This window comes from Chiloscyllium punctatum, chromosome 15 (genome assembly GCF_047496795.1).
Source record: "Chiloscyllium punctatum isolate Juve2018m chromosome 15, sChiPun1.3, whole genome shotgun sequence".
Classification (NCBI taxonomy): Eukaryota; Metazoa; Chordata; class Chondrichthyes; order Orectolobiformes; family Hemiscylliidae; genus Chiloscyllium; species Chiloscyllium punctatum.
In genome coordinates this window covers 73,758,485-73,776,057 of record NC_092753.1, presented here as the reverse complement: position 1 = coordinate 73,776,057, position 17,573 = coordinate 73,758,485, and the positions used below count along the sequence as shown (strand labels likewise).

At 39.1% G+C, this 17,573-nt stretch overlaps 1 pseudogene; it reads right to left on the bottom strand.

Annotated features, from left to right (window-relative positions):
- Positions 1-3,711: 3,711 nt before the first annotated feature.
- LOC140485864 (uncharacterized protein C3orf38 homolog) lies at positions 3,712-17,566 on the bottom strand (annotated as a pseudogene).
- Positions 17,567-17,573: the final 7 nt, after the last annotated feature.

Below are 17,573 nucleotides of genomic sequence, written 5' to 3'. Positions count from 1 at the left end.
GATGTTATAGCTCAATTTCCGTAGCTTCAGTGAAAAATCAGATTGAGGTCACAAAATCTCCATTTGGTGTCATGTATTCTCCTACATTGCCATCTCCGGAGCAGACATCAGTACTCAATGGCTTGCAGAATCTCATGTAGACAAACCAAGCAGCATCAGGAGGTGGAGAAGTTAACGTTTCAGGTGTAACCCTTCTTCAAGATTGGGGATGGGTGTAGGGGAGCTGCAGATAAAGAAGGTAGGGGACAGTGTGGTGAGATGGGGATAGGCGAACACAGGTAGTCGATGGGACAAATGATTCCAGTAGGTGGCTGAGAGGAATGGAAGGGAAGGGAGAGGCTGGGAAGGGAGTCGGGGTAGGAAATTGGAGAACTCAATGTTGAGTCCTTTGGACTGTATGCTAACCATGTGGAAGATGAGGTGTTGTTCCTCCAATTTGCAACTTGATTTATTGTGGCAACGGATGAATCTCATAGCAATCCTGAAATCTGTTATCCAACAGGTGGTGCAACCTGAAGCCAGAGCTGCTTGAATCCACCGCGCAGTTTCCCCCAGTGAAATCAGCAGCCATTGTGTTTATAGTATATCTCAAGCGATGTGCACACAAAAATCCAGTGTATGCAATGGATGGTGCCCTTCACCATAGGAAACCTGCGGACTTGGCAGAGCCACATCCTCACTCTGGTCAGAGAGAACATAATGACCTACCCTTTGCTGGCATAAAGAGAATTTGCAACTTTTCCAATGCAGCTGCAATGAACTGCAACATGATTCACACTTGCTTTATGCACAACAATTCAGGGCAATAGTCACATTTATAATCACTGCCAACACCACTTTTACCATGCTCTGAATCTGCAGATCTGGTTGCAAGGGAAGGCAGAATTCCATATGTGCATATGTCTCACCTAAACTGGGGTTAGTGTTCCAAGAACACCTTTGATAGATACGTCCTGCTGAGATTCTAACTTACTTGCTAGTTGTTGATTACATCACGCTTGCAGACTATTCTTTTTTTCTACTGATATATGTTCAGCTACATATATATACATATATATATATATATTTAAGAGAGGGCATTAGCTGAAATTGATATCAGCACTTCGTATGTAATCTACTCTGCATAATTCCTCCTAACACAGTCATCAAGAAGACACTCAGCGCAAATGTGTTGCAAATGCGTACATCTGAAATGGACACAATTTTGCTACCAAAATACCACCTACGGCTCTGAAACTAGGGGTATAATAGAATCAAATTTTGTAGTCTCTATTTGATTATTTAACTGTTTTTTGTGGAAGCTGGCATTTGTAAATTGACTGCCCTATTTCCCTTTGGTACAATAGTGATTAAATTTCAAAAATACTTCACTAGCTTTTTTTGGATGTTGTGACTATATTCTTTGCAACACTCATTCCATTTACATGAGTTACACAGATGCCAGTCGGATGTAGATAAAAATAACTTTTATTGGCAATGAACTGATTTACCGAGTTGACCACTCTCAGACAAAATCAGAGACTCCACACACAAGAAAATATAAAAGAAATAAATCGAGTTTTCCCCCTCCAGCAACATTTCTAATAAGCAGCAATTCTTAACGTTAAAGAGTTCCTGTTAATGCCACAGACTTAAATTGAGTACTTCACACATCAACAGCCAACCACCCAACCTCCTTGAATCATGAATCTGCCCTTGCAGGGTCTGACTCAATTGCATAACCTCTGTTGTTCTCAATCGGGCAGAGAATGATGGATAAGAATGAAAGAGGGTAAACTATCAAAGTCACCTAGAACATAATACAAAATTAACAAGCACCATAGCATTTAAATGCAATGTTCTACTTGTTGCAGCTGACAACATTCAGCAACAGTCATTAGTTTTCCAAGGTCTACAGGTACACACTAATACAAATTAATGACAGAGATTCAACTGCCACAGTCACTGAGGATACATATAATAAACAAATAATGTGAAGCATAAATGCAAAAACTCTACTTGTTACAGATGACCACATTCTGCAAAAGTCATTAGTTTTCCAAGGTCTGCGGATATGGTCTGAAACCTGCGGATCACCCTAGCATGTCCTCATTCACTTTATAACATCTCAAGCATGAACTATTCTATCCAGGTCACCTTCAAAACAAACGTATTGCATAAAAAAAATTAGTTCCCAAATTATTCAAAATGTCTCACAATAAACAGCATAAGTGATAAAATGTGCTGCAAACATTGCCAGAAACTTACAAATGTCTTTAAATAAAGCTTTTAAATCTACTTCTATTTGCCATCACAAATAAAGTAAAAGTGATGAAATCTATCAAGTCTTGCAGATTTTGCCAAATGATCAGCTTTTCTTTGCCTTAAATATATCATTTGTAATCTAAAACCAGTAATATTTATCTGTCCTGCATACTATTTTTATCAATGTTTCGGTTCACTGTGCAACCTGTTGCAATCTCTGAGAAACCATCTTTAGTGAATTTCTGTAGAGGTTCTGCCAAACTGAGTTTCTAGTTGATCATTTATGTTATTTTTCTAAGGTTTCTTCCTACAATTCCTCCTACTGCAAAAGAACTGGGACATCTCTTCCTGGCTTAGTTTTCTATACTTTATCGTGTAGACTGGGACTGTACTCACTGGAATGTAGAAGAATGAGGGAGGGATATTATAATTCATTGAGGCCATGTTTTTGCTAAACAAACAAAGTACTCGTGTTGTTTGGACTGATATCTGAAGTAGGACATTGTACATGGACAGATATAGTAGACTTAGTGTTGGATTATCAGTCTCTAGAGGAATGCAGAAGTCAGTGACATTTCTAAACTGACAGTATCATCACCACATTAAACTGCACTTCAGAAAGAGAACTTTTAATACAGAGGTAGAATTAGCAGGTGTTCAATCACATGCAACTGAACAAATCTGACCATCGACATATTATTAAAACTTTGTTCCATAAAATATTTTGTATCATTTTGTAGGACTACAGGGTAGATTGGATAAAATATTCTTTATCTATTCAGAATAGCAATCTCATTAGCTTCCTATTGTAGGATCTATTTCTTGAATGAACTCTTGCTTTAAGTAGACTTGTGGTAATCCATTGCATCTTTTGATCATCATCAGAATGAATGTATTCTGTAACCATAAACACGCTCTCGTCACCCTCCGAAATTGGGGCCCTGTTCTACTGTTGTTTTGCTATTTTTGGAAGTATTATTCCACACTTTCATTCTCAATTCCATTAAAAATCCTATACATGTCCATAAATGACTTCAGCCACAATAATAAATTTCATTGAAGGGTAGTTCTATAATAGGAAGCCAAACTGAAATACTAGATTGCATGTTCAAGCAACATGACGAAAAGCTAGCCCACTTTGTCTAAAATATTTCATTCTAACAAAAAATAGTCGACAAAATAAAAATTGGGGTTCTCCAGGCACAGTAGTAGCATCCCTAACTCTGGGCTGAGTTCAAGACCCACCTGGAACCCTGCAGATATCATAATGTGTTTGAAATAATTGATTAAAATTACTATTAAAAATAATTGTTCAAAAACACTCTGACATGTGAGTATAAATATGTAAAAGAAGTTTGAACGACAGAAGCAATGGGGACTAATTTCAAGTTAGCTTTTTAGATATAACCTCACATGTCTGTGGTAGAATCCATAGATGCAAAGTCAAACATATATTTTTAAAATAAGTTACTTGAGAAATACAGTTAATTCATTGAGGTGAGCCACTAGTTCAGGGAGCTCAATAGATAAACTGGGTTGTATGATTTCCAGTTGACCATTCAAAGCTTTCACCTTAAGGTTAACATATTGGATTTTCCAGTTGCTTCCACCAACAGGTATGCAGATGAGTCCAAAAAGTTGCTCAAAGATACCCACACACTGTTTGTTCTTATGAATGGTTCCTGCCACAGCTATGGCAGCTATCCCATGTAGAGGGGTTGCACATCTCATTCCATTCTTGCTGATGTTGGGATTGAAGAGCAGTTCTTCATCCTTGACCAGGAACAGCAAGCGCAGACTGATGATTCTTGAGCTCTGATATTGCTCTCTTTTGTCTTCATGGACAGAATAAGCAAAGTGAGGCATTGCATCATCCCAAAAGTGCTGTGGACCCCACTCTTCCGGTTGTCGGCCAAATAAAGGATTTTGGGAATTCAGAAGAATAAAGAACCATTATCAGAACTCCTTTCCTATTATTTGGCAGTCGAAGTCTCCCCATCTGAGGTGATGCCTTGGACTAGAATGTTTTAAGAAACAGAAAGAAAGTCAGATCATTAGAAATATAAATTAAGAACAACAACAGTCATTATTACATTTATTGTGTAGGGAATGCAAGGGGGTTGCAACTTTGCTCTTTTTCCTTCCTGAGAATTAATGGTTGAAATTTCCACCAATAATTATGTGGTAAACACAGGGGAAATTTGTTAACTACTTGAGAGGACCTAAAATCTACAAACAAAAACCAAGATTTTCTCAGTTTGTGAGAAGAACACAGAATGCAACGAGAGGTCTTCCCTCGATCCTCAAGGAACATAAACATCCACAGAACAATAAATTGAAAATTACAGGATAATATTCAGATCATTAGGAAGGCAAAGAGCATGTTGCACCACCATACTATATATCTCCTAAACTTCCATCTCTTGAATTAAGTTAATGCAATATGTAAGGAAGATGTCAGAGTTCTGTTCACAAATATGAAAAGAATATAGGAACAGAAATAGGTCAGTCACTTGATTCAATTAGATTGCACCTGGTCAGTATTTTCTCTGCATCTATTTATTTTTATTTATTAACTTATAATTCTCGTGTGTGTGTGGGAAATAGTGTCTCACAAACTTACAGTCATCAAGTCATATAGTACAGACATAGACCTTTGGTCCAACTTGTCGATGCTGACAAGGTTTCCCAAACTAAACTGGCCCCATTTGCCTGCATTTGGCCCATATTCTTCTAAACCTTTCCTATTCATGTACTTGTCCAAATGTTTTCTTTTTAACTGTTGTGAATGTACCTGCATCTACCATTTCCTCTGGCAGGTCATTCCACATATGAACTATTATCTATGTGAAAAAATTGCCCCTCAGGTCCCTGTTAAATCTTTCCCTACTCACTTTAAACTTATGTCCTCTAGTTTTGAACTCCTCTACCCGAGGGAAAAGACTTTTGCAATTCATCCTATCTATGCTCCTCACGATTTTATAAATCTCTCTAAGGTCACTCCTCAACTTTAGATGCTCCAGGGGGAAGAAAATACCTTTCTGCTTTTCCTTATAACTCAAACCCTCCAGTGCCAGCAACATCCTTATAAATCTTTTCTGCACCCTTTCTAATTAGAGTGATTTCAAATTGGAGCTACCAACAAATATTCTATCTAAATATTTGCTTTGTAAACACTGCTACAAAACAAGACATAAAGGAATCCGGCATTTAGAAAATTCTATTGTTCCTGCAACACTCATGCAAGAAAAGTAGAAATCGTAAGTATTTGCCATCCATTAACAACATACAAAATTCTACCCAGTAACCATGGGAGTGAGAAGGTCAGACAATATCTTGTCCACTCCACAATACGAATCCCGAAACAATATGTATACCTGGATGCAGCACATCTCATTAACGACCCAGTTGGCCACAAGCAAACTTCTGTTGTTGTGCAGTAACACTCCAGCATTTTGAAACCTTCACCTTACAAAGTGCTTTGGCTAGTATGCAAATGATCTACAATACTAATAGAATAGGCAACCCCAATTCTGGGCAACTTCCATCACCCAACACATCTACATGGTAATTTCTTTCCAAATCTGCGTTCTTGAAAGAAGTATCACATATGTTTGACTGTTTCATTTTTCTCAGATTCTAAGATATTGATTGTGTTTTTAGAGGATGTAACCAAAAAGATTGATGAGGGTAGAGAGGTGGGCGTTGTCTACATGGACTTTGCAAAGCCTTTGACAAGGTTCTGCATGGTCGAGTAATTAATAAAGTTAGATCACATAGGATTCAGGGAAAGCTTTCCAATTGGATAAAAATTGGCTTGACGGTAGGAGACAGAGTGCTAGTGGAGGGTTGTTTTCAGACTGGAAGCTTGTGACCAGTAGCATTCCACAGGGATAGTGCTCAGTTCTGAAGGGCTTTTGCCTGAAACATCAACTCTCCTGCTCCTCGGATGCTGCCTGACCTGCTGTGCTTTTCCAGCACCATACTGTCAACTCTAATCTCCAGCATCTGCAGTTCTCACTTCCACAGCAATAAGGGGCAGCACGGTGGCACAGTGGTTAGCACTGCTGCCTCACAGCGCCAGAGACCTGGGTTCAATTCCCACCTTGGGCAACTGTCTGTGTGGAGTTTTCACATTCTCTCCGTGTCTGCGTGGGTTTCCTCCAGGTACTCCGGTTTCCTCCCACAGTCACAAAGATGTGCAGGTTAGGTGAATTGTCTATGCTAAAATTGCCCAAAGTGTTAGGTGTAGGGGAATGGGTCTGGGTGGGTTGCTCTTCGGAGGGTGGGTGTGGACTTGTTGGGCCGAAGGGGCCTGTTTCCACACTGTAAGTAATCTAACCTAATATTGTGTCCATGTTTGCTTGTCATTTCTATAAACGGTTTGGATGAGAATTTAGGTGGCACAGTTAGTATGTTTGTGGATAACATCAAAATTGGTGGTACAGTTGACAGAGAAGAAGGTTATCTAAGATTACAAAGTGATCTTGATCAATTGGGTCAATGGGCTGAGATGTGACAGATGGAGGTTAATTTGAATAAATGCGAGATAATGCATTGTAGTAAAAAAAAAGGGCATGACATAAAATTGATGGTAGTGCCCTGGGTAGTATTGTAGAACAGAGAGACCAAGGGGTACAGGTATATGATACTATGAAGTTTGCATCACACATAGACAGGGCAATTAAGAAGGCATTTCACATGCTTGCCTTCATTGCTCAGACCTTTAAGTGTAGGAGTTAGGATGTAAAGTTAAGGTTGTACAGGACATTGGTCAGGCCTTTTCTGGAGAAATGTGTGCAATCTGGTGAACCTGCTATAGGAAGGATATTATTAAATTGGAGAAGGTTCAGAAAATATACACTAGGATGTTGCTAAGAATGGAGGGTTTGAGTGATAGAGATATGCTACAGTGAAAAAAGTCCCAGCGTAAGAGGTTGAGCGGTGACCTTACAGAGGTCTATAAAATCAATGAGGGGTATAGATAAGGTGAACAGCAAAGATCTTCCCACCTTCTGGTGGGGCAATTCAAAACTAGTGGGGACAGTTTTAAGATGAGAGGAGAAAGGTTTAAAAGGGATCCGAGGGACAACCTTTTCACATAGACAGCGGTTTGTATGTGGAACGAATTGCCAGAGGAAATGGTGGATGCAGCTACAAGTACACCATTTAAAAGGTATTTGGATAGGTACATGAATAAGAAAGGTTCAGAAGGATATGGGCTAAATGCAGGCAAACTAATGTTGTTTGGGAAACTTGGTTGGTATGGATGAACTGGACCAAAGTGTCTGGTTCCATGCTGTATGACTTTATTGCATAAATCTGATAAATCTCAGTTTTGAAATTTTCAATTCAACAGCTTATTGTGGGAAAGAGTTTTCGACTTCCATTGCACTGTAAGTAAAGAAATGCAAACATCCCCTAAATGACGGAGCTGTTTTGGACTCACACAAAAAGAACAGAAAATGCCCTGAACTAAATGAAACAAAAGCAGGAAATACTGGAAAAGTACAGCAAGACACCCAACATCTGCAGAAAGAATATAAAAGTGTTTTTTTGGATGTGAGCATCGTCCTCTAAAGCAGGAGTCAGTTGAGGATCAACATAAGGTACATGCACTGCTAGCTTGACAATGAGCTTCTAGTATTTTCTGTGGTTTATCAGATTTTAACTGCTACAGTATATTGTTCATCCACAATAAATGTTGCCTACAGTACTGTTTTGGTGCTTTTCAAACTGGTATTAAGCAACAATGATAACTTGGAAAGATCAGTGACCCATGTCTTCAATATAAAAGGTACTGATGAAGTAGCAAACTTAATAAGATTCAGTGAACCACAACTTTAGATAATTGAATCACATTCCAAACCAAGATATTTATCAATTCTGAACCAAGTTATAGGAATGCAATTAATTAAAAATGTGAATAAATCATTTCACTCAATCAGACTGGTCCATAATTTTGTTAGTCACATCTGTTTTATTGCTTTCAACCCAAATCCTTTTCCAGACCCTTTAACAATTATTTCCTTAGAAAGTATCTCCCATCTTTTATAATACATCATCTAATATTAAATCTACTACAGTTTGCATTCGCAATCTTCTGTGCAACTTTGTTTTTTCTGCAGATCATAGTGCCGATTTATGAACAGTATAATAAAAGCTAATGAAAAAAATTACTTACTTCTAATAAACATGAATATATAAAGACCTTGAGTAAACTTTGATAATGTAGGGGTTCAGACTCAAAATCTCTGCAAAACATGAAACATTTTTCATGTGAATTGTAATTACCTGTGTAATATTCAGATGTATATTCATTTGCATTGTCAATTGCCTCTTTGCCTCATCCTGTGTTTGTGCAGTTATTTGTTCCTGCAATTCTCTCTTGATTCCCTCCTCAGCTTGTCTTCTCTGCTGCTCTTTGGATTACTGGATTACTTACAGTGTGGAAACAGGCCCTTCGGCCCAACAAGTCCACACCGACCCTCCGAAGAGCAACCCACCTAGATCCACTCCCCTACATCTAACACTACAGGCAATTTAGCATGGCCATTTCACCTAACCTGCACATTTTTGGACTGTGGGAGGAAACTGGAGCACCCAGAGGAAACCCGCGCAGACACGGGGAGAATGAGCAAACTCCACACAGACAGTTGCCTGAGGCAGGAATTGAACCCGGGTCTCTGGCGCTGTGAGGCAGCAGTGCTAACTACTGTGCCACCATGCTGCCCACAATGCTCATCTCATCTGCTCCTCACTTTTCCTTCTCTGCTCCTCGAATGATCTTCTCAACTGATCCTCCCTTTGCCTTGCCTCCTCCAGTTTTTTCACTTCTTGTGCCATTGTTTGTATCTTTGCATTTTCAATTTCCTGCTTCACCTTTTGCTCACCCTTCTTTCCTAACTTGTGCCAGAAGGTTGTGTCTTGTTTTATCTGTTGCCTCTTTGCTCTTCCATTCTTGCTGCATCCAACAGAACAAAGCTTTATCAATAGGTTGCCGTTTGTCTGATGCAACAGATACGGTGACACTATGTCGGATTAAGTACTTCAATATAACCTCTCATACAACCTTCCTCCGTTTTAGTAGTTCTTCAGCACTTTGGCTACAGTTTAGAATGACACTGATGACATCTACAAGAAAATCATGTACACTTTTTAATTTTTCATAAATGCAACATTCATATAACTTTCATGTAAACAACATTGTTCAGTTGCTTACTCAATTTCAACTTGAAACTGTTCTCTTAGGCAGTGCATTCCAGATCCTAACTAATCACCACATACAAAGTTTTCTTCATGGTGCTGCTGCTCTTTCTACATTCACTTTAAATCTGGCTCTTGTGCTCAAGACAGCAGCTTCTCTCTCTATCTGTTCTGAGCAGGCCTCGTGATCATTAACAGTTCAGTTCTGGTCTCCCTACTTGAGGAAGGATGTTGTAAAACTTGAAAGGGACCAGAAAGGATTTACCTGGAATTTGCCAGGGTTGGAGGGTTTGAGCTTCCAGGAGTGGCTGAGGCTGTTTTCCCTGGAGCATCGGAGCCTGAAGAATGACCTTATAGAAGTTTATAAAATCATGCGGGGCATGGATAGGTTAAATTGACAAGGTCTTTTCCCTGTGGTGGGGGAGTCGAAAACTAGAGGCCATAGGTTTATAGTTAGAGAGGAAAGATTTAAAAAGGACCTAAGGAGCAACCTTTTCACGCTGAGGGTGGTGTGTGTATGGAATGAGCTGCCAGAGGATGTACTGGAGGCTGGTACAATTATAACATTTAAAAGGCATCTGGACAGGTACATGAATAGAAAGGGTTTAAAGGAATATGAGCCCAGTGGGACTGGATTAATTTAGAAAGTCTGGTCGGCATGGATGAGTTGGACGGAAGAGTCTGTTTCTGTGCTGTACATCTCTATGTTGAATGCTCTACTGCTCCTTTTTCTTATGTTTCTCCCTGCATTATGTAAGGGATAGTGAAAAAAAAAGGGTGTACAGCAGGTGCCAGCTTGATAATACAAGTCAGAACAAGGCTAAATACAGGAAGTTCAAGATGGAATTGATGAAGGAAATGAAAGAAGAGCTAGCATTAAATGATCCAAAAGTCTTTTGGCATGTAATAGTGAAAGAATGGATGGATTGACTTGGGATCACTAATGTGATCTATACATTAAGACTGAGGTATTTATTGAATGTTTTACATCTGCATTTACTGTGAAAGAAAATGCAACCAAATTCATGTTGGAAGAGGAGGTTTTTGACATGATGAATGTGTCTTAGAAAGGTTGTACTTGTAATTGAAAAATCACCAGAACTGAATAGGATACATTGAATGAGAATGGGACAAATAAAGGTGGAAAATGCAGATGCAGTTGCCATATTTATCTAATATCCCTTTGATAAAGAATTATTGCTGGAAGACTGGAGAATTACAAATATTAAATCTATATTTTAAAAAAAAGGTATGTAAGAATAAGCAAAGTAAACACAAACCAGTTGGTACAACATGGGTGATGGTAATGCTTTTAATAATACTAATCCTGAACAAAATTAACAGTCACATGAACATTGGTGGATTAATTAAGGAAAACTTACATAATGTTGTTAAAGGCAAATGGTGCTTAAATAATTTGGGTCACTTGATAAGGTAAAAAGAGAGGATTAATGAAAGTAATGCAGTTGATGTGTACAAAAGGTATTTGATTATGACCCACATGATCAAGGCTGAAATTCAATTTAATGGAATAAGTGGGACTCAGAACATGGATGTGAAGTAGACAGAATGTTAAGAAACATTCTGTTTCTTGGGTTAAGTGTATCCAAACTAATAGACAGTTGGGATAAAAGAGGCTATTTTTGTAGGCTGGCACCTTGGAACTATTGGAGTGCCACAGTATTGACATTACTGTATAATGACTTGGAAGTTTGCAGGTGATATAAAAATAGGCGTGAAAACAAGTGTAGAATGGCACAAGGAGTCTGGAAAAGGTATTACAAGTGAGTAGGCAAAAACTTGGTAAATCAAACATGATGTGGAAAACTGTGCACTTTAACAGGAAGAAGAGGAACACAATGTTATTTAAATAGAGAATGACTGCAGTAAGCTATAGAACAGAGGGATTTGGGGGTGCTAATGCATGAATCACAAAAAGATAGTGTTCCTATTACTAGGTGAACAGGGATGTTAAGTGCAACATTGGAATAAAGTAACCCATAGGGAGGTCTTGCTAAACCTATAGAAGGCATTCATCTGACCACAGTTGGAATACCATGAACTGCCTTGGTCCCTATATCTAAGGAAGCGTACTAGCATTGGAGGCAGTCCAAGGAAAGCTGATGTAAGGGATGGAAGGATTTTCTTATGAGAAGTTGAGTAGTTTGGGCTTGTACTCATTGGAGTTTCGGAGAATGAAAGAAGAGCATAACAATGCCTTTTTCACTACTCTGCCTACCCATGACTCCACTTTCATAGAGTCATAGAGTGACAGAGATGTACAGCATGGAAACTGACCCTTCTAATCCCATTTGCCAGCATTTGGACGATATCTCTTTAAACCCTTCGTATTCATATACCCATCCAGATACCTTTTAAATGTTGTGATCATACCAGCCTCCACCACTTCCTCTGGCAGCTCATTCTATACATGCACCACTCTTTTCATGAAAAAGTTGCTCCTTAGATCCCTTTTATACCTTGCCCCTCTCATCTTAAATCTATGGCCTCTAGTTTTGAGCTACCCCACCACAGAAAAAAGACCTTGCCTATTCACCCAATGCATGCCCCTCATGATTTTATAAACTTCTATAAGGTCACCCTCAGTCTCCGATGCTCGAGGGAAAATAGCCCCAGCCTAGTCAACCTCTCCCTAAAGTTTAAACCTTCCAACTCTGGCAATACCCTCGTAAATTTTTCCTGAAGCCTTTCTAGTTTAACAACATCCTTCCTATAGGACGGAGACCAGAATTGCATGCAATGTTTCAAAAGTAGCCAACTCAATGCCTTGTACAGTCATAACATGTCCTCCCAATCCCTATGGTCAATGCATTGAATAATAAAGGCATGCATACCAAACACCTCCTTCACTATCCTGTCTTCCTGCGACTCCACTTTCAAGGGACTATGAACCTGACACTCCAAGGTCTCTTTGTTCAGCAACATTCCTCAGGACCTTACCATTAAGTAATAAATCCTGCCCTGATATGCCATTTCAAAACTCATCACTTCACACTTACCTAAATTAAACTCTGCCTCTGTTCGGCTCATTGGCCCATCTGATCGAGATCCCATTGTATTCTGAGGTAACCTTCTTCACTGTTCACTATACCTCCCATTATAGTGTCATCTGCAAACTTACTAACCATACCTTCTATGTTCACATTCAAATCATTTATATAAATGTCAAATAGCAGTGGACCCAGCACTGATCCTTGTGGGCATACTACTGGTCACAGGCCTCCAGTCTGAAAAGCAACCCTTCTACCTTTGATCCAGTTTTTTATTCAAATGGCTAGTTCTCCTTGCATTAACCTTGCTAACCTTGAACTAATCAGTCTCCCAAGAGAAACCTTGTCAAATACCTTACTGAAGTCCATATAGATCACATCAATGCTCTGCCATCATCAATCCTCATTACTTCTTCAAAAAACTCAATCAAGTTTGTGAGATACAATTTCCCATGCACAAAGCCACATTGACTTTCCAGCATCTGCACTCTTCATTTTCTCCTGATTAGGGACAGTCAGAATTGAATTGAAAAGTGTGGTGCTGAAAAAGCACAGCAGGTCAGGCAGCATCCAAGAGCAGGAGAGTCGAAATTTCAGGCATAAGCCCTTCATCAGGAATCCCTAATCAGTTCTTGCCTTTACAAATACATGTAAATCCTGTCCTTCAGGATGCCCTCCAACAACTTGCCCACCATAAATATCAGGCTCACAAGTCTAAGGTTTCCTGGCTTTTCCTTACCACCTTTCTTAAATAATGGCACACTGTTAGCCAACCTCCAGTACCTGACCTACGGCTCACAATGACACAACAACCTCAGCAAGGGGCCCAGCAAACTCTTCCCTAGCTTCCCAAATAATTCTGGGTACACCTGATCAGGTTCCAGGGATGCATTTTAAGACATTCAGCAGCTTCTCTCTCTATAATATGGGCATCTTTCAAGTTGTCGCTTTTTATTCCCCCATGCTCTCTATCTTCCATATCCTTCCCCATAGTAAACACTGCTGCAAAATACTCATTTAGTATCTCCTCCATCTCCTGCAGTTCCACACATACGTGGCCTTGCTATTCTTTCAGGGGCCCTATTCTCTCCCTAGGTACTCTTTTATCCTTCATGTATTTGTAGAATCCCTTTGGATTTTCCTCAACTCCATTTGCCGAAGCTATTTCATGTCCCATTTTTGCATTCCTGATTTCCCTCTTAAGTATACTGCTCCTGCCTTTATACATTTCTAGGGATTCACTCTATCCCTGCTCTCCAGACCTGACATATGCTTCTCCCTTTTCCATGACCAAAACCTCAATTTCGCTCATCATCTCGCATTCCCTACACCTACCACCAGAAACTATGAACCAATGCCAGTAGATGTAGGTGCAGAAGTATGCCATTTCACCATTCAATGCGATCATGACTGATCTGATAATCCTCAACTCTGCTTTCCTACCTTTCCATAACTCTTGATTCTCTCACTCATTAAAAATCTATCTCAGGCTTGAATATACTTTATGGACCCAGTCTCAAGGGACTAATGGTTCAGATTTACTACCCTCACAGAAGAATTTTCTCCCCATCACTGCCATAAATGTACAACCCCATATTCTGAGATCACATTCTTTGGTCCTAGACTTATGATCATGGATGTTTTGTGTTTAATTCAATTTCCCCATCCAATCACCATATTGCTTGATTCTGTGTGGTCAAAACCCTGTCATATCTGTCATAAATATACTGTATTCAACAAAGAAGCATTGCCAAACCCTTTCTGGACATAATTCCAAATATTCAGAATGGAGGAAGTGAGTACCGCAGATGCTGGAAATCAGAGCTGAGTGTGTGGTGCTGGAAAAGCACAGCAGGTCAGGCAGTATCCAAGGAGCAGGAGAATCAATGTTTCGAGCAAGAGCCCTTCCCACATTCACAAATGCAGAGTGAAGCTCTTGCTTTATTTACCCTACTTCTACTTGTTCGTATGAATGTTCATGACTGGATCATAAGATCATAAAACACAGGAGTGGAAGCAAGGCTGTTTGGCCCATCGAGCCCACTCCGTTATTTAATCATGGCTGATGGGAGTATCAATTCTACTTAGCCGCACTCTCCCTGTAGCCCTTAATTGATCAATCTTTGCCTTGAAGACACCCAACGTCCCGGCCTCCACGGCACTCCGTGGCAATGATTTCCACAGGTCCATCACTCTCTGGCTGAAGAAATGTTTCCTCATTTCCGTTCTAATTTAACTCCCCTCTAATTTTAAGGCTGGGCCCATGGGCCCTAGTCTTCTGCCTAACAGAAACAACTTCCTAGCATCCACCCTTTCTAAGACATGCATTATCTTGCAAGTTTCTACTGGATTTCCCTTCAACCTTCTAAACTCTAATGAATACAATCCCAGGATCCTCAGCTGATCATCATATGTTAGGCCTACCATTCCAGGGATCATCCATGTGAATCTCCATTGGACATGCTTCAGTGCCAGTATGTCCTTCCTGAGGTGTGGAGCCCAAACTTGGGCACATAATTCTAAATGGGGCCTAACTAGAGCTTTATAAAGTCTCAGAAACGCAACACTGCTTTCCTATTCCAACCCTCTTGAGATTAATAAAGCATCTTCCTTTTTAAATGCAGCTTATCCCATCTTTTGGTTATACATGCTAATCTTTCACTTCCACTTATCTGGAACTGATCAGTTCTCACCCTATTATAAATTGGCACTGATTCAATTAAATATTTTGGCCATAGATTATTTAGTGTTGTTCTCCTTATCTTGTGAGATAACTCCTCCACCTGACAGAAAAATGATCCTTTTAGGCAGCCATAGTTGGATTGTGATTTGGACTGTAATTTCATGGACAAAAATTCCAACCTATTAAGGGATTGTGTTTTGTTTAGTTCCAGGAAAGAGGGAATTAGTTGGTTGTTCTGCATTCTTTGAGATGGTGCTGAAGTTAGGAGAATTGACCAGATATTTTGCCTAATGACCTCAGTGCAATTCAGTATAAAATAATGCAATTGAATGAAGAGTGTTCTCTTTGCCCTGCCAAACTTCCTTCTCTGCAAACCCCAGTCTTGCGTCGATTTCGCTGCTCGTTGGATGCTGCCTGAACTGCTGTGCTCTTCCAGCACCACTAATCCAGTATTGGGAGTCATAAGGCTGAGTAAGGCTCTTATAACTGCAATGGTGCATTCATCTTCTTTTTGGCAGCTACTATCATCATTTTGGTGTTCCACAATACCATTAGGTCTCCTTTGTTAGTTGGTTCTTTAACCTTTTATTTGGTGTTGGCATACCTCTTAAAGCCCTGTTTGATTATAAACTAATCTACATTTCGTACTGTAATGTTTTGCATCTTTTTTTAAAATCGTGGCCAAATTTAACATTAATATCTAGTCACCATTACATCTCTTTGCAGATCCGTGCAGACTCAAGCATGTTTTTACAGTTTTGGAGGTGACATGCAAATGGAGTAACACGTACTGGAATTGAGGAACCCCACCTGTTTCTGGAGAGCTGACATATTCTGAAACAAACATATTGTTTTACATGAAGACAGAGAAACACCTCAAAATATTTAACAGCTCAGGTAGCATACCTTTTCTTGATGTAAACAATCAGCAGTGCAATCTAATGGTTCTAAAACATATAAAAATTGAGAAAAACAACATAGTTTGAGGTTCTGGTCCAAGATTTTGCCTGATAAGGAACAGGCAAAAAATACTTCCCATCCTAAAATAACCTTGAGCTGCTGAATTTTAAGTATTGTTTCCATTATGAAACATGATCAAGTGAAATTTTAAGAGCTGTTTAGGAAATCAGAAAAACAATGCACACAAATTACCTTCACACATTTAAAAGTATCAGACATTTGGTCACCATAGTGTGACCAACACTTGTAGAACTCACTCTAAAGGTGAGCCCCTACCTTCAAAAGACAGAAAACTATATTAAAAAATCAAGAGCTATTAAAAAATAGGCCTGTTACATCCTGTTCTTTAAAAATATTGCTTTTGATACATTAACATTTGGAATTTTTAAAATCTCAAGTTTGTTTTTCTTGGCATTATTGGTTCAAATCTATCCCTTTTTCCCCATTAATGCAATTGAAATGCTGCCAAAATTACATTACATTGTGTAAAATGATCTTAAATGCTGTGCAACGAAGTTTTAAACAAAAGAAAAATATGCTTTCAAAAGTTTATGCATTATATTTGTGAAAATTTGTCCCATTCAATATTCTGAAGAGAAAAAGTTGCCTGCACTGATTTAAACATGCATCAAAATCTAGCCTGCCTATCATCAAGTTAGTTACAAATTGAAAGCAGGTACTACTCTTAAGACACATTCTGGAAACTTGAGGCATGAGCAACTGCCCGATTCTACCTACCCTCTTTCATCCATATATTCATCAGCTTGTTGCTTACAGTGTCCTTCAGTACATACAAGTCACTGGGGCTTAAAGATTGTAGGATTTCAGTGCACCCTGCTTTTTGCTTCAAAGTAAGAAATGCTTTTTAAGTCTGAATTTAGTAAAATGTTTAAAACAAAGCTGGAGAAAAAAAAATCTAATTTGCTTTAAAGTGCCTCAGATATTGCTCCCAAAATTTAAAACATTCAAAATACAGATCAGCGTACTTAAAGCAAAGTCAGGATGAAGTGAAACTTATAGAAATGAATTGCATAATGGAAAATCGAAACTCAAGACTAGCTGATGTGAACAGGATGTATCAAACAAAAAGCACATGACACGCAACTAATTTGTTTCACTTTGCTGAAAATGAGAGCTTTTGAAACATTCAACTTCGTAAAAACATTACGGCAGTGTGCCCTTTACCTTCATTAACTTAAATTTTAAATAGTACACAAAATTATAACAACAACTGACCCACAGACACCCAGATGTGACTTCAGAGATTAAACCTAAGATTTTGGCATTACATTGTGAAGGTGCCTTCAAAATAATCTGACTGCAGTCCCAGTTAGTGTGGTAAGTGGTTAGAGCAGGAGAGGCAGCAAGTAGGAGAACATGAGCAATGGGATTTGGCTCAATATCATATCATTATGGAAAGCATACAACCGTATTTTTGTATCAATGCACTTTATACAGTCATCGTCTTC